We start from the raw sequence: 27,603 nt of genomic DNA, 5'->3' as shown, positions 1-27,603 counted from the left end.
AGCAACTGCCTTAGCTTTAACATTGCCGTTTGCTCCTCCAATGACTCGGATCTGATCCCCCCGATCGTGCCTCAAGAGTTGGGAGTTTGCCTTGTAATTGTAAGGTTGCTGGTTCGAGCCCCGGCTTGGACAGTCTCGGTCGTTGTGTCCTTGGGCAAGACACTTCACCTGTTGCCTCCTGGTGGTGGTCAGAGGGCCCAGTGGCGCCAGTGTTTTGGCAGCCTCGCCTCTGTCAGTGCGCCCCAGGGTGGCTGTGGCTACAATGTGGCTGTGGCTACAATGTAGCCACAGCCACCCTTACCAATGTAATTACCAATGTAATCACCTGTGTGTGAATGGGTGGATGACTAAGTGTGTAAAGCGCTTTGGGGTCCTTAGGGACTAGTAAAGCGCTATACAAATATAGGCCATTTATTAATTAAAAACAGGAAGTGAGAGTAAGTTATTCTTGGTTGGTCATTGAAACTTTTATGGCTTGATCTAGTTTCTATGAAATATGTTTACATTGAAAGAATTAGAGTACTTTGAATTTCTTCTGGTAGGATGTGCAGGAGGGAGCTTTGGCCTGTAGCTTTTCTATGGAAATCTGGATCTCCCCCAACAGCAGATGCACTTGTGATGAATCAGCACTGATGTCTAGAATTTGTGGATCCTGCACATTAAAATGCACAAGCTTTTAATTATACCAAATGTAGTTTTTAATTATGCATTAGTTAAAATTAAACTAAAAAAACTAAATAAAAATAGAACAACAAAATTAAAAATAAAACAATCATTTTCACATACCTCCAATTTAAACCGGATTTTCATGTTCTCCTGTTTGAGTTCCTTTATATCCTTCTTCAGGGAGCTGCAAAACCTTTTCATAGTAGCATCCCGTTCTTCCGCTTCATTTCACATGATATCATCTAACGAGTCATCACAGAGTTTAAGCATGGCAAGATTTTCTGGTGGTGTGGGGACTGAGTGCACGTTGATCAGGTCGTACATTTTGGATACTGATTTTAGCTCTTTGTTAGCAAAACGAGAAATGGAAATATGGAGTCGAGTAAATCAGAAAAAGAAAGCTGAGGAAAAAGAAAACAAGCTGCTGTGTTTTGTTGGTTTATCACATTTAATTATTAAACAGGAACATCTCAACGTCTCCTCAATCTTATCCAGAAATGTGAGAAAGTCAGCCAGCTGAGCTGTAGTAGAGGGACTGATCTGTCCTTCAACTTTGGCCTCACGAACTTCAGTGATTATGGCCTCAGCTTTCCGAGTTGGGTGAGCGTGTGACTGATGACCTTAAATCACATTTTATGGTCAAAAACTTTCCAAATTTCCAAAAACAATCCACAGTAAAATGTAGTAAAAAAACAACAAAAAACAAAACAATAATGACAAAAATTTTTAATTTCAATGGAATAAGTAATAAGTTAATAAGCACTGCATCCAAATCCAAACTTTCATTCTCCTTATAGATTCTCAGAAAGTGCTCAAACATATGTGAGTACACGTTCGCAGCAGCAAATACAATCTGGAATGGCTTTTGAAGGAGAAAAATACATCAGGGCAATTCAAAGCTGTCAGGACACCATGGCATCTAAGGAAAACAATGCAGTAAAACCACCCGGATGCTTTGCTTGATACTTTGCAGGTAGACGTCATTTTTTAGGTTGGCTTTCAAAGAGGGTGCGTTTTCATATTTATTGCCTATTTATATGTGCCTTCCAGACACATATAAAAACATACAAATAAAATCCCATGTTAATTTCAAATTAAAATTCAACATAACCAGAATAGTTCAATCATATCCAAAAATCTGACAATTTTTCAATGCATCTGAAAATAGAAATACAAAACACAAATTTTTTATAGTGACTCCATGGCCAAAGTTATCTTATTGGCACAAACATTTTTGTGCCAGACATCGAAGGGTTTCCATAGTCTGTAGCGTGCAAAGAAGGGGATGCATAGCAGCTTGCACTGGATATTTTCCCACTGCTTCACAGTTAGAAATACTGCATCATTATCATCATCATCACACTGCAAAATCACAGCTTGACTGTCGAGGTCAGTACTGATGTACTCGTGAAGTTGACATTTGAAGGTAGGGTCCCGCTGTATGGGAAACAGCCATCTGGGGAGAGGAGGGGTTGACATCACATCCTTTAAGGGCTGAGAAAGGGAGGGAGAAGGTAAGTGTTCCAGTTATAGTGACAATTATGACAGAAATTTGCTTTAGACATACTTGGAACTACCAAGTATATCTGTAGACTATATATATTGTTTACTGATGCACTACAGCACTATATTGTTTTTTATTGTAAAATATGCTACCATGATCACAAAATTTCAAAGATCTGGTTACAAATTAGTCAAATTCTTTCTAGCAGCCTCTTTTTTTCAAAGTATGACACACTAGTTACTTTAAATAACTTTAACTTATAAATGCCAGACTAGAGTACTTTTTGCACTGTGTGTGCAATGCTTGCGACAAAAGACAAGGCCTGGAGCACACAATTTTTAATGGCAAGCTTTTCTAAAATCATACCTCATCTCATACCTGTTGGTCACCGACATTTTTAGTGGATGGCAGAGGAGGTGGATAGCTTCATGGTGCCGTTGCTTCAGATCTTTGGTTTGAATGACTGCTCACAGGCTTTCAGGCTTTGGAGACTTGGTTTCTTTGGTTTTACAAGTCTCTTTGGCACTGCCTACATTAAAGGTAAGCAAAGACAAACTGGTTTTATTCAGCAAAGACAAACTTTTGAGAATATAAGAAGATCACAACATGCACTAGAACAAACAGCTAGGGACAAAATCAAGGCTATGATTGTGGGATTAGATGCTGAGAAGGCTTTCGACTCAGTTAGATGGTTATTTCTTTACAAAGCACTGGAAAAATTTGGTTTCAAGCCCAATTTTATCATTTTAATAAAGACTCTGTACAACAAGACAAGGGCCTGCATAAAGATAAATGGGGATCTTTCGGATTCTTTCATCCTGGAGAGGGGAACAAGGCAGGGCTGCCTGATCTCTCCCCTCCTTTTTGCCCTATATTGAACCTCTCGGTCAATTAATATGACAGTGTGAAGCTTTTAAAGGCATCATGGTGGCGGGCGGGAAACAAAAAGTGGCTATGTTTGCAGATATAGCATGAAACTTAAATATATAAAATGAAACTTAAATATATAAAACGAAACTTGCATATATATCTTCTTAATATACTTAGTGAAAATGAAATGTGTTTTTATCTCTTATCTTGGCCTTCCTCTTTGAGATGTAAAATGGTATAATGACCCATACCATGTGCTTCAGCTTCTGCTTGAAGTGTTCTCTCAGTTGACATCTCCATCAGTGATTGATAAATTCCCTCAAGAATTTTGCATAATCTCCTCCCAGAAACATTTTGTTGAACATTATTCATAAGCAATAGAAATTTTGCTGAATGAAAATATGATCTTCAAATTGACGCAATGCAGAATCCAAATTATTTGTACCATTTGTAGTTTTAACAGCTATTGCAAAACAGTTGTCACATAAAAACAAAGCTCTACAAAGTACTGACATAGTTCATCTGACGAAATATATATATATATATATATATATATATATATATATATATACATATATATACATATATATATATATATATATATATATATATATATATATATATACACACACACACATCTATCTATCTATCTATCTATCTATCTATCTAAATATATATATATATATATATATATATATATTAGGGGTGCAACGATACTCGTATCGATATTGAACCGTTCGATACAGTGCTTTCGGTTCGGTACGCATATGTATCGAACAATACAAAATTTTTAATTTCTTTTATCAACTTTCCTTCTGACGGTGCTGTCTGTGTTGAGCGCTCAGTGGATCTGCGCTCGACAGTGCAGCCTAGGCGGAGTAGTCGAACGCAGATTCACTGAGCGCAGGGCTAGCTAGCGAGACAGAAGTTAAGCTCTCCTTGCAACATGGCAAATTGAACCTCCCCCACCCTCATTCAGATCTGGAGTTTGGAACTATTTTGGTTTTCATGTGACGTATGACCCTGAAGGTAAGTGCGTCATGGACTAAAGTAAAACAGTATGTTGGATGTGCCAGCAATGCTCAATTACATGGGTGGGAACTAGTGTGTTAGCGCAGTTAGCTCGTGCATGGGGCCGGGGCGTGTTCTGGCGTTAACGTCATTTCAACGAGATTTACGCTGACAGCACTAGTGGGACCACAACGAATATGACTGCACATTTACGCCGACATCATTCTAGTGCAAAGACAAGTGGAAGCAGACAAAAACAACAAGCATGCATGCTACAAACTTTACCCGAGTCATTTAGACAGCCGTTAGCACATGATTCTCCTTATGTATGGAACGCCAGGACTGCCATAATGAATTAATTAAATACACCATTAAATAATTAATTAAATGTGTCAATAATTAATTAAAATGGGAAATAATTAATTAAATAAATAGTTATGACACATGTAATTAATTAATTATTGACACATTTAATTAATTATTTATGTATTTCACATTTTAATTAATTATTGACACATTTAATTAATTATTTATTGACACATTTAATTAATTATTTATGTATTTCACATTTTAATTAATTATTGACACATTAATTAATTATTTAATGATATATTTATTTATTTCATTTTGGCAGTCCTGGCGCCTGGCTCTCATCATGAAATAATTTTATCTGTCAACCTCACCCATCAAACGCAGGGGGCGGGGTTAACGCTGCCCATGCAGCTTCTCTAACATTTGATTGGTTGCCGTGCAAAGTAAGTCAAAACAGGTCGATCCTAGATAATCGATTGCTTGTGTAGACTTGGGGCAGCCAGGTATCCCAGAATGCATTTCAAATCACAGGCAGCAATGTTGGTGGTGTAGTTTTAAAATACCCCGTTTTTCTGTCACCAACTACACTTTTAACCGTGTTTTAGCCGCGAATGTCGCGTTGTAATCTTCACATGTCGGGTCAGGTTGTCAACCTTTGCAAACATGTTCTATACATGTTTGCAAAGGTGCTCAGATGTTTTCAGAGATTTCAGTAGCTCTGCTAACAGTCAGCATGCAGAGTGCACCGAGGGGGTTACGTTAACCGGTTTGTTTACATATTCCACTCTCCGTGTTCCACGTGTTGCATTCGCAGATTCTCATTTTCACCGAACGATCGTCTCTTTCCACCTGGTCTTGTGTCTCTGTGCTTCTGTAACATAAAGAACGAGCTGACATTTTTCTCACGAAACCAGCGATCAGCTCAACAGACCCTCAGTTTACCTGCATGCATCCTCCTCCTCACCTGTCAGCTGTTTAACACCTGCTGCTAATTCAAGAAACACGCCCACGTTATCTGGTGATAGTCACAGTTTAACTGGGCAGCCGGTGCTCGATATTACGCAACGTCAGCACATTTTTCTGCACAAGATAAGTAAATATAGTTTTTCCCGAGCGCAGAGCTGCTGGAGCTTGTTTCCCAACAGAGCACTTTATTGGCGAACCCACTTCATCAGCGGCTGATGTCCAATCACCGGCACAGCTTTGAAACCTCAGCTGAGTTTTAGCTCTCAGTGGTTAAACGCTGGACTTAATTCACTCAGGTTCTGTCTGTCGGGTCACGTTTACTTCGCTGTTTTATTTACAACTGAGCAAATCGGTTTGGCTGAGGTTAAAGTTACGTTTCATAACTGCACAGTTTTACAGACGTTTAATGGTTCACTGGCACATGTGTTAGACTGAACCATTCGCTTTTCTTTATCTGGTGTGTTTTGGATTTAACAGTAAATTTTGAGATTAAACTGACTTTTAAAATGTTTTTATACAAAGAGGAAAGAGAAGGCGCATTTCCACCGAGAGGAGCAGAGTTTCCAACTACATGTTCATAATGCAGACTGCAACCTGGACAGAAATATTATATCATCTGTTTTTAATAGGTTTTCTAAGCACCAGCGATCTGTTAGAATTTTTAGAGTTTACTTAACTAAAAATAAATGAGGTTAACATATAATTTGTGTGATTTTTTTCTCTCTCTCTCTTTTTATTTATTTATTTATTTTTTTGCTTTTTCGGTCATGTTATGTTTAACTGTCAAAGGTTTGTTACAAACTATGAAACACATGGTGCAGACTTCTGGATGTTAGAAGAAAACTAATACTGCTAATAAGGCAGGAAGGTGTCCTTTAAAACTAAACATGTTAGTAGGACTTTAGTATTTATATCATAGTTTATGAAATAGCACGTGTATTTCAGTAATAGCCTACTGATTTCAGTGTAGTGGTGAACAGTCACACAGCTCACGTGGGTGTTATCTGTGATACTCCTTAACTATAATTTATCCAGGTTAACTTCAGTTAACTCTGAGCGGCTGGATCGACGGAGGTCAGACAACAATTTTACATGTATGATCTTAAAACAGGACACAGCCATTATCCGTCCTGGCCTCATATCAAATGTGAACGCAGACTGAGTCTATGTTTGACGATTGCTTTATATCTAATCTTCCTCTCAAACATTTAAACAGTCTGCAGCTGAGGGAATACAAACTCAAATTGTCGGAACAGGTTTGCTCGTTTCTTGCGTTCATTTGGTAATTTATTAAATGTATAACTGTTATAACTGCTGAGTCTCTTACGCTGATGAAAATGCAGAAAACACAGATCACGAACACCTGTTCAACCAATCGCTTTCATTCCACTTTGACAAACTGACGCGTTCATCTCTGTTACAGTGTTGCGTTAGACTGCTATATTTTTGTGTTCTTTATGCTGTAGATTTTCACGTCTCTGGAATAGTTGGCAGTACTAAGGATGCTTTTCTGTAAAATCATATTGATATGACCCGTGAATTATTCGTAGATGACAGTTAGATTAGTCAGCTGGGAAACTCTGTGTTACCTCAGAGAGCTGAAGATATCGTGGATATGCTGACCTCGCTCTGTGGTGTACAGGTCCATTTACCCTCATGATTAATATTCACAATAAAAATATTAGCCGAACATCATGAAGTCTGTATGTGTGTCATAGTTTCGAACAACCTTTGTACAGTTAAAGCCAGCAGTTACTACATGAGGAAACACCAACGTTATCTCTTTTATGCGTTTATACACAGGTCACACTGATTACTGAACAAAAACCCAAAGATCAGCTGTTAATCGAATTTATTTGCTCTCTCTCCTCCTTAAACATGTTTTTAATGTTAGTTATAATTCAGAATTATACTGAAACATGTATGACGAACATCAGGAAATAAAACCCTGATAAATATAACCTCAGTAAAAGAAGTCCGTGTCAGCGGGGGTTATTACAGCTGTGTACCGGGGCCTGCGCTTTGTCGGTGGTAATAACAGCTCGTTTGCTTGTGAGGCGAGCGGGTCTATCCACGCTTTGCCGTGAGACTGGGCAGACATCTCCGAAATCATCGAAGCACTTTTGCAAAGAGGCTCTATCTTGAGAAACCGACCAGACACATGAGGATTAAACCACTACATTCTCGGCTAAAAAAATATTAAAACTGTATTTGGTGACACACATAAACAGGGTTTTCAAAGTTCAGTTCTGTTAGTTTCCACATGCTGGTTGTTGTGTGCTAAAAACAATGGCCACCAGGCCAAAGCAATGGTTTTGAGTCGATCAGCGTTAACCCCGCCCCCTGCGTTTGATGGGTGAGGTTGACAGATAAAATTATTTCATGATGAGAGCCAGGCGCCAGGACTGCCAAAATGAAATAAATAAATATATCATTAAATAATTAATTAAATGTGTCAATAATTAATTAAAATGTGAAATACATAAATAATTAATTAAATGTGTCAATAATTAATTAATTAAATGTGTCAATAATTAATTAAATGTGTCAATAATTAATTAAAATGTGAAATACATAAATAATTAATTAAATGTGTCAATAATTAATTAATTACATGTGTCATAACTATTTATTTAATTAATTATTTCCCATTTTAATTAATTATTGACACATTTAATTAATTATTTAATGGTGTATTTAATTAATTCATTATGGCAGTCCTGGCGTTCCATACTTATGGGGACCTGATATGTTTAATATGCTGCTGAGAATATAGCCCAGAAGAAGTGTATAGTATAGCTTTTATTTTGGAAAGAGCCATTTCTCTGTAATAAACTCTCTTTTCCAAAGATGAGTGATTCCTCAATCAGATACAGGGCTCGCAAAATCGCTAGCCCTAGATTCTAGCGATTTTTCCAGTCAGGCTACCAAAATCTATCTCTGCCGTGCCCGTCGGGCTATCGTAGGAAGGAAAAATATATGTCAATGCTTTTGCATTCTTTCGGAAATGTAGCTGGATAATTATGTCATTGGCATTGGTGAGCCACTGTCAATATGTGACATATTGAAATCGCGTTTCAATTTGCGCTTGTTTTTTGCTTTCACTTTGCAATCGCGCAAACTGTGTATAGAGAACGACAGCACTGATTGGTGAGTGATGATAATTTGCACACCAATTCCTCTGACATCGTCTTATCAATCGTTAGCTTACTATGCAAACATGACAAGTGAAATCTCCCGCAGCAAGCTTAAACATGTGAGAGGTTGATCGCGCAGAGAATCGCTGAGCGTTATGTGAGTGCCTGTGTAAAAGCAGCAGGATATAAATTTTAGTTCTGCTGAGCCAAATAAGACAGGTCAGGGTGAAGAAGTGACAGCCAAAGAAAAGCTTACCACAAAACAGAAAAGTTATGACAAATAAGGCAAAAAGAAAGTGCAGCTTTATGGTTTCATGGACAAAAGAATTTCTGTGGCTGCAATATGACGAGCTAAATAACCAGGGCTGCACATAAGTGGTCCGCAGGTGCGCATTCGCTGTCAAAATAAAAAACGCGCACAAGATAAGAAGTTGCAACGCGTGTTTGCGTACATAAGACTTTCAGGAGGACAGACATTTGTTTAGAACTCGTAAAGATGTCGAAGTAGCAAGCTCCTTTAAGCAATTACTGTGATGTTCCTCCACCTCCAAAGAAATGTCAGAAGGAGTCCGAACCACAAAAGAAGCACGTATTCTCGGAAAAGTGGTTGCAGGACGTGAGCTGGCTTCAAACAAATGAAGCACATTGAACACATTTTATAAGTGGTCAGAAACTTGTAAATAACTCATGAAAGAATAAAGTTACGTTGAAACCAAGCACACCATTGTTTTTCTTGTGACATTACCAATAAGTTTGATGTGTCACATGGCCCTCTTCCTATTGAAAAAACAAAAGTTGTATCCAAGATGGCCGACTTCTAAATGGCCATCATGGTCACTGTCACGGCTTGTGAAGCGGACTCAGGCGCAGACCACTAGTTCCTTCAAACAAAAGTGAATTTATTTACAGTGATTCCCACAGGTGCAATATATATACAAAGGTGTGCGGGAAAAGGGTCGGGGTTCGGGGTCCAGGAGTGACAGGGGAAGGAGTCCAGGGTGGGGGCTTTCCATACACAGACGACCGCTCCTCTCTTCACCACCACTCGTCTTGCACACACTCAGTCGCAGTTGCTCAGGGTCCAGGGGAGATCTACACACATAAAGGGAGACAGTCAGCTTCCAGGTTCACAAGTACTCACGAGTTCAAAATAACAGGTTTGCAGGGTGACTGACGCTGATGGCTCAACGATCCAGCGACGAGTAGAACAGACTCGCCATCTTAAGTAGTACTCTGATTCGTAATCAGCAGCAGGTGTGCTGATCATCCCCAGGTGCGTGGGCCAGGGGCGGGAGCCCATACTGAGCTCCGCCCCGGCAGGAGAAAGAGAGTGGGAGAGGACGAGAGAGAAAGAGAGCAGAGGCAAGAGAGGAGAACAAACAACACAAAACATAGCGCCTGACTGCTGTCAGCTGGCGAGGTGCGGGGACCATGACAGTCACCACCCCCTCAACGGGAGCCTCCCGGCGACCCACCAGGCTTGTCCGGATGCAGGCGGTGGAACTCCCGGAGCATGGGCTTGTCCAGAACGGCCGCTCGCGGGACCCAGGAGCGTACCTCCACGCCATAGCCCTCCCAGTCGACCAGGTACTGACAGCCACGCCCCCGGCACCGTGAGTCCATAATGCGAGTGATGGAGTAAGCTGGCAACCCGTCCACGAGCCGGGCGGGAGGAGGGGGCCTGGAAGGAGGGCACAGAGGACTGGACCGGACGGGTTTGATTTGTGAAACATGGAAAACATTATGGATTTTCATATTGCGAGGGAGTTTTAACTTCACAGAGACAGGGTTGACCAAGGCAGAGATTTCAAAAGGGCCGATGAAGTTAGGTGTAAGTTTTTTGGATTCGGTCCTGACAGGAACAAAGCGGGTAGAGAGCCACACCTTCTGGCCGACAGAATATTCGGGTGCTGGGGTTCGGTGCCGGTCTGCGATGCGTTTGTTGTTCTCCTTTGTGCATAGCAGGGCCGCCTGAGTTGCCCGCCAAACTCGTCGGCACCTGCGCAGATGAGCCTGGACGGAGGGTACAGAGTGCTCACCTTCCACAGCAGGAAAAAGAGGAGGCTGATATCCCAAGGAAGCTTCGAATGGAGACCGGCCGGTGGCAGAGGCGGTCAAGCTGTTACGGGCGTACTTGATCCACGGCAACTCCTCACTCCAGATGGTTTGATTGGTGGAGGCAACGCAGCGCAGGGCGGTCTCCAGTTCCTGGTTGGCCCGCTCGGACTGGCCGTTGCTCTGAGGGTGATAGCCTGAGGATAGACTGACCTTTGCTCCCAGAGAGTTGCAGAACTCCTTCCAGACCCGAGAAGTGAATTGAGGCCCTCTGTCGGACACGATGTCTTCCGGGATCCCATGCAGGCGGAAGACGTGCGTGGCGAGTAGGCGTGCGGTCTCTAGAGCTGTGGGAAGCTTAGGCAGAGCAATGAAATGAGCCGCTTTAGAGAAACGATCGATTATGGTGAGTATGACGGTGTTACCTGCTGAAGGAGGTAGCCCAGTGATGAAGTCCAGTGCTATGTGAGACCATGGCCTGGAAGGAGTGGATAATGGATGGAGCTGACCCGCCGGGGGTTGGTTTGATGGTTTGTTTCGGGCACAGACCGTACAAGCGGTGATGTATTCCCGAGTATCTTGGGCGAGTGAGGGCCACCAGAAGTACCGCTGGAGAAACTTGATGGTGCGATGTATCCCTGGATGGCATGAGAATCGGGCTGTGTGAGCCCATTGCAGGACCTGGGATCTGACAGAGCGCGGAACATAAAGTCTGTGGGCGGGTCCCCCTCCCGGGTCCGGTTCGGCTTCCTGAGCCGCCCGGATGGCTGCCTCGATCTCCCAGGTGATTGCCCCGATAGTACAGGTTGCCGGCAGGATGGAATCCAGATCCGCCGTTTCTTCAGCTGCGGAGAACTGACGGGAGAGAGCGTCCGGTTTGACGTTCCGGGAACCGGGTCTGTAGGTGATTGAGAAGTGGAAACGGGTGAAAAACAGGGCCCATCTGGCCTGTCGAGCGTTGAGACGTTTCGCCGTTTGAAGGTAGGCCAGGTTTTTGTGATCGGTCCAGACCACGAAGGGTTGAGTGGTACCCTCCAGCCAATGTCGCCATTCTTCCAGGGCGAGCTTAATCGCCAGCAGCTCCCGGTCGCCCACATCGTAGTTACGTTCTACAGGGGTGAGACGACGGGAAAAAAAAAGCACAGGGGTGCAGCTTACCCTCCTTCTGTTGGGAAAGGACGGCCCCCACTCCTGAGTCGGATGCGTCGACCTCTACCACGAACTGAAGAGTGGTGTCAGGCTGGACCAGGATGGGCGCTGAGGCAAACCGTTTCTTGAGCTCCTGAAAGGCTGATTGGGCGGCGTCACTCCACTGAAAAGCAAGCTTGGGAGAGGTTAACTGGGTTAACGGTAAGGCAATCCTGCTGAAGTCCCGTATGAATCTCCTGTAGAAGTTAGCGAAGCCAAGAAAGCGTTGCAACTGGCGACGGTTGTTTGGCTCGGGCCAGTTCACAACAGCCTTGACTTTCACAGGGTCGGGTCGGAGATTTCCACGCTCGATTATGTACCCTAGGAAGGCAACAGTGGGCACATGAAACTCACATTTCTCGCTTTTGACGAACAGCCGGTTCTCCAGAAGGCGTTGCAGTACCAGCCGGACCTGGGTCTCATGTTCAGCCTGGGAGGAGGAGAAGATCAGAATGTCGTCTAGGTAGACAAACACAAATCTGTCAATAAAGTCCCTTAGAACATCGTTGACCAGAGCCTGGAATACTGCAGGTGCGTTAGTGAGGCCGAACGGCATGACCAGATACTCGAAATGTCCAAGGTGGGTATTGAACGCTGTCTTCCATTCATCGCCATCTCGAATCCGAACCAGGTGGTAAGCGTTTCTTAAGTCCAGCTTGCTGAATATGGTGGTGCCCTGGAGAAGTTCGAAAGCAGAGGTGAGCAGAGGCAGTGGATATTTATTCCTGACCGTAATGTTATTGAGTCCCCGATTGAGGGTCGGAGGGTCTTATCCTTCTTTTCCACAAAGAAAAAACCCGCTGCGACGGGTGAGGAAGAGGCACGGATGATGCCGGCAGCGAGGGATTCAGTTATATATTTCTCCATAGCCTCCCGTTCCGGCAGCGAGAGGCTATAAAGGCGGCTGGTCGGTAAGGGAGCTCCCGGCAGCAGGTCTATGGCGCAGTCGTAGGGCCGATGGGGTGGCAGCGACTGGGCTCGGTCCCTCCGAAACACCTCCGCGAGATCATGGTAAACAGACGGCACATTCGCTAAGTCGGAAGACCGTGGTGGCTCTGGGCCGGTGACTGATGTGTTCGGAGGTAAGGCAGCCTTAAGGCAGGTCATATGGCACTCCTCCCCCCAGCCAGTGATGCCTCCTTTCCGCCAATTAATAGTGGGGTTGTGTTGCTGGAGCCAGGGATGCCCGAGAACTAACGGCGTCTGGGTGGCGTGAAAAACAAAAAAGCTAATCTCCTCCGAATGATTGCCAGACAGTGTGAGGGTGAGCGGTTCAGTGATGTGCGTGATGTCGGGAAGGCGCTGCCCTGACAACGCCGTGACACGTAGGGCGTGAGGCAGTGACTCCACCGTTACACAGAGTTGTTTTGCTAGTTCAGAGTCAATGAAATTTTGTTCTGCTCCTGAATCAATGAGCACAGAAAGAGAATGACACTCTGAGTGGACCAGCAGCTTACCCGGCAGGGCTAAACGTGGAGGAGATTTATCCTGATTCAAACCGCCCACCAGTACTCCTACCATCACTGGCGGGCGCGGCCTTTTGCTCGCGATGGGCAGGAGGCGATCATGTGTCCCTTGTTACCACAATACAGGCACTCACCGGCCGTGATGCGCCGCTGGCGTTCCGCAGCAGTAAGATGGGAGCTGCCAATTTGCATGGGCTGTACCTCTCCGTCGGCACCCTCTGGTGTCCCGGAGGACCGGTAATCGGCCGAGGCCTCCGCCCCTCGTTGCCCCGCGGCCTCCTGGGAACTGGAGTTCCGTGCTTGACGACGAGCCTGTAGCCGCTCATCCACCTTAATGCACAAAGACATCAGTTCATCAAAAGCAGTGGGAAGGTCCCGCATAATCAATTCATCCTTCAGATCCTCTCGAAGGTTGTTTAACAGTGTGCTCCTGAGCGCCTCCGGTCCCCAGCCGGTTTCTTCTGCCAAAATCCAAAAGTCGATTGAATAGTCTGCCATACTCCGCTTACCTTGCTTGAAGTTAAGGAGGCGGAGCGCCGCAGCCTCGGCTCCAGAGCCTCTGTTAAACACAGTCTTAAATTTAGCCACAAACACCTCAAAAGAGATCCCAGGGTCGGAGTTTAGTACCACCTGGGCCCATTTCAAAGCACGATCCCTTAGCATCTGTACAAAGAAAGCAATCTTCGCCCCGTCATTGTTATGGAAGCGCCGCTGTTCGCGGAAAATCAATGCGCACTGGGCCAGAAAACCAGCGCACTTCTCCGACTCACCCGTAAAGGGTTCAGGCGAAGGCAGAGGACCGTCAGAGGAGGGAGTGACTGCCGATGAGGGGCTTGCTGTGGCCGCCGCGAGTGTTTCCTGCGGGGCAGGGTGAGCTGGCTGGGGATTCCCCGGCTGTACGCCCCCTGGTGTAGTCAAACGGGAAACAGCTTGGGTTAGTGCGGCGATCTCACCTCGCAGCTGGTGTAACATTTGTTCGTGGCGGGTCAGCGCTGCTTCTTGGGCAGCCAGTGCCTGTCCGACGGTATTCTGGTCTGCTGAGTCCATGTTGTGGCTGGATCCGCCCCGGCAGGAGAAAGAGAGTGGGAGAGGACGAGAGAGAAAGAGAGCAGAGGCAAGAGAGGAGAACAAACAACACAAAACATAGCGCCTGACTGCTGTCAGCTGGCGAGGTGCGGGGACCATGACAGTCACCACCCATCTTGAGGAGTTTGCCCCCTCACATATACTAATGTGCCACAAACAGGACTTTAATATCACCAACCATTCCTATTTTATTACGGTGTATCCATATAGATGGCCCACCCTGTATATATATGTATATATATATATATACATACTTCCTTAATTCAAATTCAAGGATAAACTCTGTGAAAATGAATTTCCTCCTGCAGTTATTGTATTTATTTAGGACCTTACCAATAGAAGTGAGTGACACTCAATTTATGGAATGGGATAAATGGATATCCTGTTCCATACAGCAGGGGAAAAGACCTAGAGTCTGCTTTTCTGTCTTACAATTAAGAAAAGAAAGAGGGGGAGCAATGCTCCCATGTTTAAGATATTATTATTATGCTTCACAACTAATCCCTGTGTTACACTGGTGTAACCCAGAGTATAAAGCCAATTTGAAGATAATAGAATTTGGAGTGACCTCAAATTTTCCTCTACAGGTTGCAATTGCTGATAAGGGACTTGCTGACCAATTGGTAGGCCTTAATCCCTGGCTAAGTCACACTCTAAATATGGCAGAAAGTGGTAAAGACGTGAAATTAGTGGTATACTAAAAATCTTTAGGTGGTGTGCATATGACACAGAGTTTCAGCCAAATAAAATTGACAAAAGATTTCAATTTTGGATAAATAAGGGACTAACAACATATTTCTCATTTTTACACAAAGGTACATTACAGAGTTTTCAGTCCTTGCGAGTTAAATATGATTTGACTTGTAAGGACTGTTACCTTCCTATCAGCTTGAAGCAGTCTGGCCATTCTCCTCTGAACTCTGGCATCAGTAAAACGTTAACATTATAACTGCCACTCCTTGGATATTTTTAGACCATTCTCTGTAAACCTGAGAGATAGTTGTGTGGGAGAAATCTCAGCATTTTTCGGCAGTTTGACGTTCAGATCAGCCTGTCTGACTTTAACAACCATGTCACGTTCTGATCCTCGGTTTGAACATCAGCAGATCCACTGAGTGGTTGTCCTTTGATTGGCTGATGAGATCTCCCTTTAATATATCTTATTAAATTATATTTTATTAGTTTTACTAATGCAACCTAGCTAGTTAATTGTTAGTTAGTCAAAGCCAAGTTGTGGATTAAGAGGCAGTATCAGTTTCTCACACATGTACTTTGTTTTTTGTTTTATTTTTTACTACTGTCATCACATCCACTGTATGTATCAAACAGGTGCCATCGAGAGAAAGTGTATTATCAATTATTAAGCAAATAATCATATATTAGCAGAATGTTAGAATTTTAAAAAACATTTAGAAGCTTTAAAATACTTGATAAAAAGTTTGTGTTTTTTTAGAAGAAAGGGTTAATAATTATGGTAGCAGATTAAATCCATTACTTCCTATTTACCACAGTAAATAGGAATCTCGAGAGCCAAATTAGTCAAAATGACAATAATTGGAAGTAAACATACTTTCTGTAGACGGGTTCGGATGTTTTATGATAAACAATGAGCTGCTCCTTAACAATAGTTCTTCAGTTAACTGTAGTTTTGTTAGTTAACCAGTAAAGCAGGTAGCATGTGCAGTCTTGTCTAGCTCTCTCTGAGACTTTCACATTGTTGCTAATCGAGCTAAATGAGGAGTTAAATATCTACCCTGACAGAGAGGTTGGGCGTGCATGATTTGCTGAAAGATGACAACACTGTCAAGAAAATTCCTTAATAATAGGTGATGTGAAATTAAACTTGCTGTAAAAATGCCATTGTGAAATTAAAAGAAGCAAAGAAACCACTGCACATCTGAAAGAACAACCCCATGCATGCCGAAGACAGAATTGCCCCAGAGAGGATGACTGAGTGGTGGATGAGATCACAATAACTTCATGAAGCATCCGTGGGAAACAAAACATTAGCAAAAACAGCAGGAAAAAACACTGCTGGCAGCATCCAGGAAATTCAGGTCAAAGGACACTACTGAAGGATGACCAGGAAGGACGTTTTCACGCCACTGACCAATCGAGTCAAAGGCAAGTTGGGGGAACGTGATTTCCATCTACACATTCCCCCAACCGTCCCTGAGTCTGCTTCAGCAGGAGCTCTCCTTTGAAAATGGAGTTCTTCATCCCTACTGTCACCAAATGCTTGCTCCCAAGGCATCTTCAAACGTTCTTTTCCTAATATCACAGTGCCCTGAGATAACTGTTAGGTTTAATGTTTCTTTTTAAATGAAAATAAATTGAACTTGGGGAAAATAATGCCACCTGCACCTGCATTATTTGCTGATGATAGCAGTGAGATGTGGTTGAAAGCTCTAAAAAGCTCGAAAGTACGCCTCTAAAGTATGTTGTTCTATATTTGGAATCTCAAATAACCGTTTAAGTGCTTTGTAAACAGTGTGTTTGTGCCTCGAAGCATCAGAAATGTCTGCAAATGCTATAGAAGTCAAACAAAAAGGCTTATAAAGTTGCCAAAGTGGTTTAAAACAGTCAGGTCTATTGAAATCTCTTTAGGAAACGTAAAACTAAGCAGCTCATTTCAGCTGATCCCCTTATCCGTTTTAGATTAACAGTGAATTAATGCGACAGTTGGTAAATCCAAACCCTCACCAGCATAAATCACTGGTATAAAAGGCCCGGTTATGATGAGGCACAAAGACTTATCTGTTTCACAAATGAGCACTCCAGCTACTCAAGCCCTCCCCCGCACCGCTAACAAACTTTCACGTCTGCCTCACATAATTAAACACGTTTGCCGGATTTGCCCCTACCGAGAGGGATGAAACAGTCCCACAGACAAACATTAACCCAGGCCCTGACCCCGCAGCTTGTCAAGAAGATGAAGGTCTGAGACTGGAGGGAGAAAAAAAAACAAAAAAACAGCATTCCATTTCCAGTAAACCAGGAAGGGGGAGGGAGAGGGGGATTTTGGGAAGTTTGGTGAGTCATCACTTTTTCTTTTCTGCCGACTCTTCCCCCATTTGGCATCGCACCGCGGAGCTTGAATACCTCCACGGCAGATTGGCCCATCATGCTTTGAATGACTCCCCTCTTAAGTTTTGACAAGTGCCTCGTATTGTGCGCTTCTGGTAGGGGGCTGCAGCTGTCGGCACGGCTGTCAACCAACACGAGCGCTCTTTGTCGGCGCCGGCGGATGCCTCGCTTTGAAACCCGAGGAGATAACGAGGCTTACAGTGCTAGGAAAAAGAATGTTAAAAAAATAAATGATACAAGCAAGAACTTGAACCTGCGCTCGCTCTAACGTGCGTTACTGTTCTTGTGGGCGTGCGCGTGTGAGTGTGTTCGGCAGGTTTTTAAGCGATTGGGTCAAATGCAGTGGGTGAGATGAGTCAGTGGATGTCTCTGACCGTGCACAGAGTTTATTACTCGCTTAACTTCATCTTGTGTGACAATAACATGCTGATGAAGGCTTGTAAAAATGATGACAGTGCTTAAAAATAGGAGCTTTTGCAGCAGTTTCAGGAGCGCACCATAATGGAAAGTGGTGAAAAAAATCGTGTGGAGAAAACCACAGCTTTTATTGCGCTACTCTCTTCTCCTATTTTTTTTTTTTATTTATCCCTTTTGTGTGACCACTCAGTCATCCTTAAAGCCCTCTTTCCCACTAACTGATCGTTGACATCATTTTGTGGTTGGGGACTCTCCCCAGCTGGCCCCCTGCACACCGCACAATAACACCCTCATAACCTTCTATTAGGGGCCCTTTAGCGCGAGGGACCAAGCTCCTCTCTCCCCTCCACACACACACACACACACACACACACACACACACACACACACACATAAAAGGACATTTATCACTCTTTAATGACAGACTTCACAAAAGATGATGTCACCAGCCGCAACACAACAACGTACAACAAAAGGGTGACTGCCCCACTCTCCTCTCAGCTGGACCGCAGTGACCTCACGTGATTGATAGGCCTCAGTCCTACTTACTAGGGCTCTTTGTGCTGCTGTGGTTGTCATGGTATGTGGCACATGGGGCCTCAGCGCTGCTGCTGCTGCTGCCGGTGCTGCTGCTGCTGCTGCCGATGACTAAGAGTGAGTAATCAAAACAGTCGTAGAAACTGGCCTGCCTCACAAAGATGGTTGTTACCATTAAAATGTCATCAAACACTTGATATAAGGCCGTGTTTGTGCTTGCGGATAAGCATCTATCGCCTTTGTCAGCTGTGGTACGCTGCCAGGCTGTTTGTGTTGTGTCTGTGCAGTTAGTTAAAAGCACTACGTGCGCACAGGCAAAATATGTGGCTTGAAATCTGAACATGTGTGTGTGTGTGCTCTATGTTAGCCGGTTTAGATGTTGGTCTTATTGGCTTTGTGTCACCTGTCGGGTTCCATTAGCAGACATGCCAGTTGTTGTCATGGGGAGTTTGTCCATCATCAGTCACAAAAACACACTGTATTCATAACAACAGCTTATATGGTGCCCCAGCTTCAAAATCCCCTCTCCAGTGTATCCACTTCAGAGAAGTTATAATAAACAGACATAAAAAAAATACCCTTTACACACACATGGTACCAGCCTAAGACTTCCATCCTGGCAACAGTTCCCCCTGGGCAGTCCCCAAACGCTGGCAGTTTGATCCTTCCAGTAGGATCTGGGGCTGTGATTGAATGTCCATGCTCACTGGAAAACCTTAAAAGGAAGGCACTGAGAAAGCACCCCAGATTTCTGAAACTAACTCTGACCTCCAGTCAGATATCGAAACACCTCAAACTATTATTGATCAGGTCGCTAAGTAAAATATCTCGACCGTTTGGTAAGTGGTTGCTGGCAGTTGAAACTGGTAGGGTGTTGCACTGAAAAACCTCCATGCGATTTCTTTGGTTTTTAGAAGGGAGTGTTTATTTTGTTGATCAATCATTTTTGCGAACAACCTTTTTTTCTGACGAAAACAAGACGATAACAATGTAAAAACTAATGGACGAGGACAAAAACTATGATGAAATGTATTCACCCAATGAATCTCAGTGAATAAAAACTAGATGAAAATGTTCTGGAAAGATAATATCCAATCAGAACTAATTCATTTGTGTAGAAAGGCGGGATGAGTTTGGAAGGGATCCAATCAGATGTATTCTCCCTGTACAGTAAGCCATAACTTTTACTTTGAAGGTGAGCAACCACTCTCCAACTGATTGGGGAGTAAAAGTGCCAAAGGGACCACTGGTTGCTCTGTGAGGCCTTAGCCATCTCATCCTTACGGATTTTACCCAGAGCTCCTTGAACATAGACTGACTGGTAAATTGGAATCTTTTCGCTTCAGCCCAACTCTCTCTTCACCACAACCATCCATTAATTCTTTTACCATCACCAGTGAACAAGACCCCGAGAGGCCTGGAGACAGCAACTCTCTGACAGCCGAAAAGGAGCAATCCAATGTTTATTTGGCAGTGAACAATGACCTCAAACTTGGAGGTGCTGACTCTCATGCTGGCCTCTTCACACTCAGCTAGAAACCACTACAGTGCATGCCAGAGGTCATGTTCTGATGAAGCCAAAAAATCCCATGTCATCTCCAAAAGAAAGCAGAGAGGTGCTTCTGGGTTTCTGTAACTAGACACCATACTCACCTTGTGAAAAATAAACTTATTTTAGTGGAAATACTTAAGATAATGTTCTCTTTATGTCACAGTTTGTAAGTCTGCACAAATCCTGTCCCACAGCACTTACTCACAATCTTCCATCAGTTTCCAGTAAATGTAAATAACCTCAACAGCATTTCTTTGAATGAGTGTTCTTATGCACAAACACACATATTTAACAAATACACTCATCAAGACTTTCCGTTTGAAATATAAACAATACATTTATATATATGTAAAAAAACATCAACCTTTTCTGTGGTTTCCCTTCAAACGGGTGCGTTGTACGCTGACTCACTGGCTCAACTACAGCAGATTTCCACTTCCACTTTGGCCCGTTCATCTGAGATGCTGCAGAAAAGCAGAGAGACAGCAAACAGTAAAGGAAGGAGGAAGAAACGGAGATCTGGAAGCCATTAAAAGCTGGCAGCTGCGGCCTGGAGTGGCTGATTCAGAGGACGAGAGAGAGGAAGAAAGAGAGAAGGAGGGCACGCCACATGATTGCCATAATGATTGTAATATCTGTGCATGTGTAGGTCATTAATGTAGAGCCTTGTGATTTAACAGCAGGGAACATGAAGACTGTAAAAAGGCATTTCCAAAGGAAGTCTTTACTCTTTAAATCTCATACGGCTCTGCCTGCATTTCCTCTAGGGAATTATAAAGTCTTATCTGCTCGTGTTTATCCACCCTCTCCAATCAGATGTCTTTATTAAAAAATCTCTTCCTTCCTCTCTCGAAAGGTTCACAGCTACCACATGAGCACGCACGCACGCATGCACACACGCACGCACGCACGCACGCACTCACACACACACACTCTCTCTCTCTCTCTCTCTCTCTCTGGCAACCACCGCTGTGTCTTTACTGTACGCAAAAAAGAGAGAGAAAAAGAGAAATGTAAATTGTCCATGCAGATGGGATCATTTGTTAAACCTCTCCCCAAAACAGGGGCTGTCCAATTATATCCTAGTAACAGTAACCAGGCACAGCAAAGCTGTCAAGCTTTAGGTTTTCAAAGATTCCAGCAACTGTGTCTTATTTCAATCATCCATTCAAAAAGACATCTGATAAATGGTAACATACCTATGCTTATAACATGATATTTCTCATGATAGAACTGACAGTAATGGACCAACTAATAGAGTGTTTTCTGGGCTGATGCTGAAACTATTTTTATGAAGTATAAATTCATGATATTATCATATACAGCGATATCCTTCATGTATTCTGGGAGTAGTCTGGATTTACAGTAAAGAGAGAATGAATGGGTCAGTTCCAGTATTTAGTGTTATCTGTTACAAAGCAGAGTGTACCATCAGATTATTTGTTCCTTATGGAAGAAGTGATGGCTGTAGCTCAGGAGGTAGAGCAGATCAACTATTAATCTCTGCTAATTGGAAGGTCGGTGCTCCAGTCTGCCAAATATCCTCAGGCAAGATACTAACCCCAAGTTTCTCTCTGATGCATTAAAGTGTGAATGTTAGATAGAAATCACTAAAGCATAGAAAAGGTGCTTGAGTGCTCCGGTAGAGTAGAACCAGTCCTGTTACCTTGTAAAAATTCATTTTTAGTAATAATGTAACAAATGCCTTTATACAAAACACCATCTGTTTCTATTAAACTGTTACTGCAGTGGTGAAATATATTCAATCCCGTGGGTGTGTCAGTCAGCATGTTAAGGTCAGACAGTGGTATTTACATTATTTTGTGTTGGAGTGATGCTGTCAGCTGTTAATTTTCAAAACTCCAAGTTAAAGCTGTCACTTTTAGAGAAATTAATAATTTTGTTGTTGGGAATTTGCTACCAATATCAGTTTGCTATGCAACAACATAAAGTCAGGGCTATCAGGGAAAAGATAGGCTACACACCCTTTGCACAAGATAACCAGGCTGCACCAGCTAAATGCAAAGGTATGTAACAGATTCCTTTTAAATGACAGTATTTTTGTGACGCAACAAGTCACTTCTACTATGTTTCCAGCAATATACACTGATCAGGCATAACATTATGACCACTGACAGGTGATGTGAATAACACTGCTTATCTCTTCATTATGGCACCTGTTAGAGGGTGGGATATATTATGGAGCAAAGAAAAAAAATTTCCTCAAAGTTGATGTGTCAGAAGCAGGAAAAATGTGAATTGTGATGACTAGACATCTGAGTGGGAGCTTCCCCAAAACTGGAGCTCTTGTGGGGAGTTCCCAGTCTGCAGTGCTCAGTATCTCACAACTTACAGGACTTGAAGAATCTGTTGGTAACATCTTTGTCCAGACAGCACAACATGCTTTGATGTTAGTCTTCTACATGTGCTGCAGACTGTGCTGAGAATATAGTTGGTTTTGGAGTTCAAGGTAAACTGTGTGACGACCCTATTTCTAAATTTAAAAACGTTTTTATTAATATGGGATATACATGAAAACTATTTGCGATAGGCTGTGATCAGTCAATATATTGGTTGGCTTAGGTTAACACATTAGCACAGCAGTTCTGTGAAGTGCTATTTTAGGCAACTGAAAGTCGGTCTTAGCTTATGGTACCTAGCCACAGCTGATAAAATCTATTAGCAACATTTCTCACTTGCCCTGATAGCATCTTCAATAATCATCAGCTAACAGTGAAAAGCATGCCTTTGTTAACTGAGCGGAATCATTTTCCCCCCAAACCATTATCATGTGTCATAGCAGTAACTAAACTAAGCAGGGCTCTCATCCTGTAACAATCATCACGTACATTCGACTCCGAGACTGGTCAGTAAGCATAATCTGGTGCATCCATGTGAGTCAGGTTAGTGCCAGGAGAGGAAGTGCAGCGGGTTGCCATAAATAGAGAGCAGACAGATTCCAGAGGAACAATTCCAACTCTCCAATATCCTGTTCAAAAAGCAGCGGGTTAGCCACCTCGTATGATAGGGGACTCTGGGTTTTCACCCATGACTCACCGATGCGACTCACTCACAAGGACCCACATCGCTCGAGTCATCCCAGATTCAAACACATAATCTTGCATATTCAAATAAGGGGTAAAGCTAATATTGCATGTTATGCATGTATATATGCAAACAAAATTATATAAATACACACAAAATATGGATGTGAGTCTTCATAGTGATATCAGTGTTTGTGATCCAACACAGTGACAGTCAGTGATTAATGGAGAAAAATCGTAAATGTTTGTTGCAGGTCTGCCATCAAATCTAAAAGAACAATACAAAGAAATGCACACAGAAGACTTCCTTTATTTGGCATGCTATCTTCATCACTATCTCAACTCAAGCCACTGCTTTCAGCCTGGTTAACCACTTTGTTCGGTGGTGTGCAACATTAAAAGCTGGGTCAGTCCCATTTCATTGGACAGTATCTACTTTTTAAATGTGCACAGTCAGCTTCTCTCCACATGGCCGATTTTCAGTTACAAATCAACTGAATGAAGCACTTCTCTCCCTCTGCACTTTTTTTCACCTCTTTATTTTCCCATTATGTTTTTTTCCCCCTGTTTCTCTTCACCATCTCTGGTGGTCTGACATTAACACTGCGGTGGTCAGACAGCCATGTGATTCACCAGGTCAGCAAAGGGGGAAGGCAGACACTGACTGGCTCACAGAGCACACATACAGAACGAGAAAGAGAGAGGGGTTTTCACCTGGTATGAGTAACTTTGTTATCTAGGAAGAAGAATATTTATGCCTCTCAGAGTGAAAGCTAAAACAAAAGCCACAGTTGTAGCTGTGGTAGAGTAAGTATGATCTATAGATACGAATAACATGTTTACTTTACATTCTGTAACGATTAAGGCTTTTTAACCTTTTGATGTCATACAACTCAAACTGTAGATACTTGAAATTTGAGAAAATCCAGATTTTTATTTTGAAACTAGATGGACCTGATTAAGAGCTTGTATTGAGCTCTGGCTACTAAACAGCATTAAGCATGGCCTAAAATATCCGAAAGAGCCTGTGAGTTACTCCCTTCTTGTGGTTCTTTCATATGTGAAATACGTGTTTTTTCTATATATCACCTATATCATAAAAAGTCATCTGGGCCCTGTATAATCACAGCAAGGCCTTAGTTCGTGTTGCTGGGTCAGGCTTGTCCTCACTGAGTGTTTAACTCCTCCACGGCTGGAGGGTATTGGGTTCAGGATCTCTTATTTGCTCACATAAGGGTGGGGCAATGTGTCACAGAAGTATCACCTGTTAGTCCGGGTGATGGGAATGATCTGCATCCTTTTTCACACCTTGGCTCATGTGAGAACTCATATTATCGATAGTGAGTTAACGACCCTCAGGAGCATCTGGGACAGCCCCAACTAGTGATTTATTACCTGGGGCTCTCCACCAGTTGTTCTAGCACTGTAGAAGCCCGTTGGATGAGAGGCGATACGTCCTCAATAAAAAATGAGCACCTCCAAGTCTGAGGACATGAGTGGCAGAGTGGAAAGAGGCTGAAGTGCTTACTCCAGGTTGGGAACAAGTTCTAACCATCACCTATTTTGATGAACTTTGGGACAGTGACCAAAGAATGAGACTGCATATACAAGCAACACAAATGAGCTTCCTCTGAAGGGTGTCTGGGCTCGCCCTTATGGCTGCTTTAGACTTAATCTTGAAGAGCTGTGGCCGATATTGTTGCCAGCATTAATGTGTGGTGTTGATTAACTTGTGGCTGTGCTGATGTATATGCTGTGTCAGCCACAATAGAAACGAATAAAAACGTTGGGACATTTTTCCTTGTATGGCATAGATTACATCGTAGGGTATCAGAGGGCCCTGCAGTCAAGTCTATGGCATATTTGAACACAATAAGATTTATTTATTTTTGTTCTTGTGGGGTGTTCCTGGTCTCCAGTGGTCAGTATTTATTGTTGTGTATGGGGCTGTATAGCCGCAGACCAGTCTGGGTGCTCATGCTGACCCCATCCACCATCAAAAACACCAAAGATGGGCATGTGATCATCAGAAAAGGACCATGGAGCAATGGAAGAAGGTGACCTGGTCTGATGAATCACATTTTCTCTTACATCATGTGGATGACGGGCTATGTGTGCATCATTTACCTGGAGAACACCTGGCACTAGGATGCATTATGAGAAATTGTGATGCGTTTGACAGTCTTCTGCTGGGAAACCTTCGGTCCTGCCATCCATGTGAATGTTACTTTGACATGTACCTTAACACGTACCACCTAGCTAAGCACTGCTGCAGATCATGTACACCCTTTCATGGAATCTGTATTTCCTGATGGCTGTGGCCTCTTTCAGCACGATAATGGACCCTGCCACAAAGCAAAGATAGTTTAGGAATGGTTTGAGGAGCACAACAACAAGTTTGAGGTGTTGAGTTGACCTCCAAATTCTCCAGATCGCAATCCAATCGAGCATCTGTGGGATGTGCTGCACAAACATGTCCATCCATGGAGCTGCATCTGGTAAACAAGAAGATTTGGCATTTGGCATAATTTTGGAAGGTTGTCAAGGACTTTCACTCAAGAGACTACCTACCACTGCTGCCACTATGACTAAGATGGATGCAGGACTTGCAGTGATTCATTTCTGTTGCATGAAATTTGGTGGAGCTGCACAGATTTTCAGAACAGGTTTAACAACATGGCTATCTCTGACTCACCTTTTTATGGCTGGTATTTACTCTCTTGATTACAAGAGGAAAATTGCCATAATAACCGATGATAAACTGCATTATAAATGCTTCCAAGCGTCCTTAACGCTTTGAGCCTGGGGTTTTGCAGGTGTTACTGAGCATTTTAGTTTTTTTTTCCAACAATGACACATTCAAGTTTAAGGAAAACAGAATTCCCCAATACTGCAGCTATATCACTGCATCCTTTTATATTCAGTACAGTTCCGTTTACGTCAATAAAATAACACGATCCCCTATGAACAAACACCTTTAAGCAGTGGGATGGAAGAACTCCTCTTGAACAGAGAGAGACCTTGGGCAGAACTGGGCTCAGCGAGGGACAGCCGGTTGGAAAAAGAAGAGGAAAAAGAGGACCATGAACAACAAACAGAACAAAACACAATCTCTTGAAATATACAATATCCCATTATTTTTGACCTAGAATATCTCTGTGCTGTTCTAAGAGGATAAACAGCATATTTGTGCGCCCAGACAAGAGGTGCACTGATGACCCTGAAAAATGCTTTTATTACAGCGTTTGAATGCTTTGGATGATGTAAGCTAGTCTGAATCATTTTAAAAGGAGATTAGGAACAAAACATGCCAAAACAAAACATGTTAGTTATATGTAAAACTTAATAACACTTCAAAAAGTATTCAGATTCCTTTGGTTTCACGCACATCTCATAGCTGTGTAAACTTATTTTCAAATGAATAGAACTGGCATTTTTTTGTTCAAAGCCCCCTTTGCTTTTACACTCCTAATTGTGGTCATTTGCATCTTGTTTGCTTTAATCAGTCTTGAGGAATTCAGCAGAAGAAGATTCAAAGCTGCTCGGGTTCAACTCCATGTCTGCGCTTCCAGTTCTATTTCCTCACAGTGAATATATAGGTTTAGGAGCATGAATAGATGTGACAGACTGGTTGCTACAAGTTTCAAATCTATGCCAGTAGATTTGCATATACTGTTCTGGCATGAACTGAAACCAGCAGCTTTCTGCAAACACCATTTGCAGGCAGCCATCCAGAGCATGGAAGAACATTCAAATATGAAGCATCAATCAATAAGTCAATAACTTTATTTGTGCAACACCCAAAGCATGGTAAGATCTTGCATAGATAGAAAGATTACAAAGAAAAAGACAGCAAAACGAGAAAAGACACAAGTGTATAACCACAAACTGCACCACAACACAGCAAGACATCAGTCACTCATTGCAGCATTTCTTGAGAAAATTGGGAAAAAGAGCAAACTATTGAGAAATATAAACACTCAGCCGCTACTGATTTCGACTAAAAAAATGCCGCAGTTACGAAAGAGACTGGTAATCTCCACCTGTTTATGTCCCTTTTCTTTCCAGGTTAGGTTTTAGCTGCTCGCAAAATAAACACTGGAATAAAAGGATTTCAAATGACAAAGAACAGATCAGAAAGCTACGATAAGATGACAAAGCTACTGACAAAAGGAGTGTCTTGAAAGTACACTTAGTAGGTTATATCAAATCTTTCCAGATTTGTGTGATATGTGTGAAACTGGAAACAAATGCTTATGGGGGTTTAAAAAGAGCATGTTTTTTTTATTAATTAAGGTTTATAACTCAAAAGATGTGTACTGAGAATATAACCTGGAGACTAACTTTACAGCTCTCACTGCTTTACACACTTGGAGCACCTCTGCTGTTGAATGTTGAGTGTTTTGAAAGAGACTGGAAACTATGCATTGCTTAATTTTTCATATGTTTTTCTTTTCTTGTTAATGTTTGTATCGTTAAAGAAAAGAAAGAAGAAGAAAAAACGCTGAGGGCTGAACTGAAAAGCAGCCGGTCTGATTGGTGATGGGTCAATAGGCAAAGAAGCAATCATACCTGCTGACATTTAGAAGGTGTTGCCATCTGTTCAGAGGCTGTATTGATTAAGAAAGTAGGCAGGAGTCATTGAAGCACCTCTAATATGTTTCTCCCTTTACTCTGTCATTCACCCTTCCAGTGGTACAATGGT

At 42.8% G+C, this 27,603-nt stretch overlaps 1 long non-coding RNA gene across 2 annotated transcripts; it reads right to left on the bottom strand.

Annotated features, from left to right (window-relative positions):
• Positions 1 to 322: 322 nt before the first annotated feature.
• Positions 323 to 27,603, bottom strand: LOC146520612 (uncharacterized). Of its 2 annotated transcripts, none has more exons than XR_014873577.1 (3): positions 20,219 to 27,603; positions 2,537 to 2,699; positions 323 to 2,160 (listed from the first exon to the last, which is right to left on the bottom strand). It is a non-coding gene; the product is annotated as an uncharacterized LOC146520612 (long non-coding RNA). The 2 variants fall into 2 exon arrangements; XR_014873578.1 differs by having other exon boundaries at positions 2,549 to 2,699.

Source organism: Neolamprologus multifasciatus, chromosome 4 (assembly GCF_963576455.1).
Source record: "Neolamprologus multifasciatus chromosome 4, fNeoMul1.2, whole genome shotgun sequence".
Taxonomy (NCBI): domain Eukaryota; kingdom Metazoa; phylum Chordata; class Actinopteri; order Cichliformes; family Cichlidae; genus Neolamprologus; species Neolamprologus multifasciatus.
Note: the sequence above shows the minus strand (reverse complement) of the source record. Positions and strands in the feature narration are given on the sequence as shown.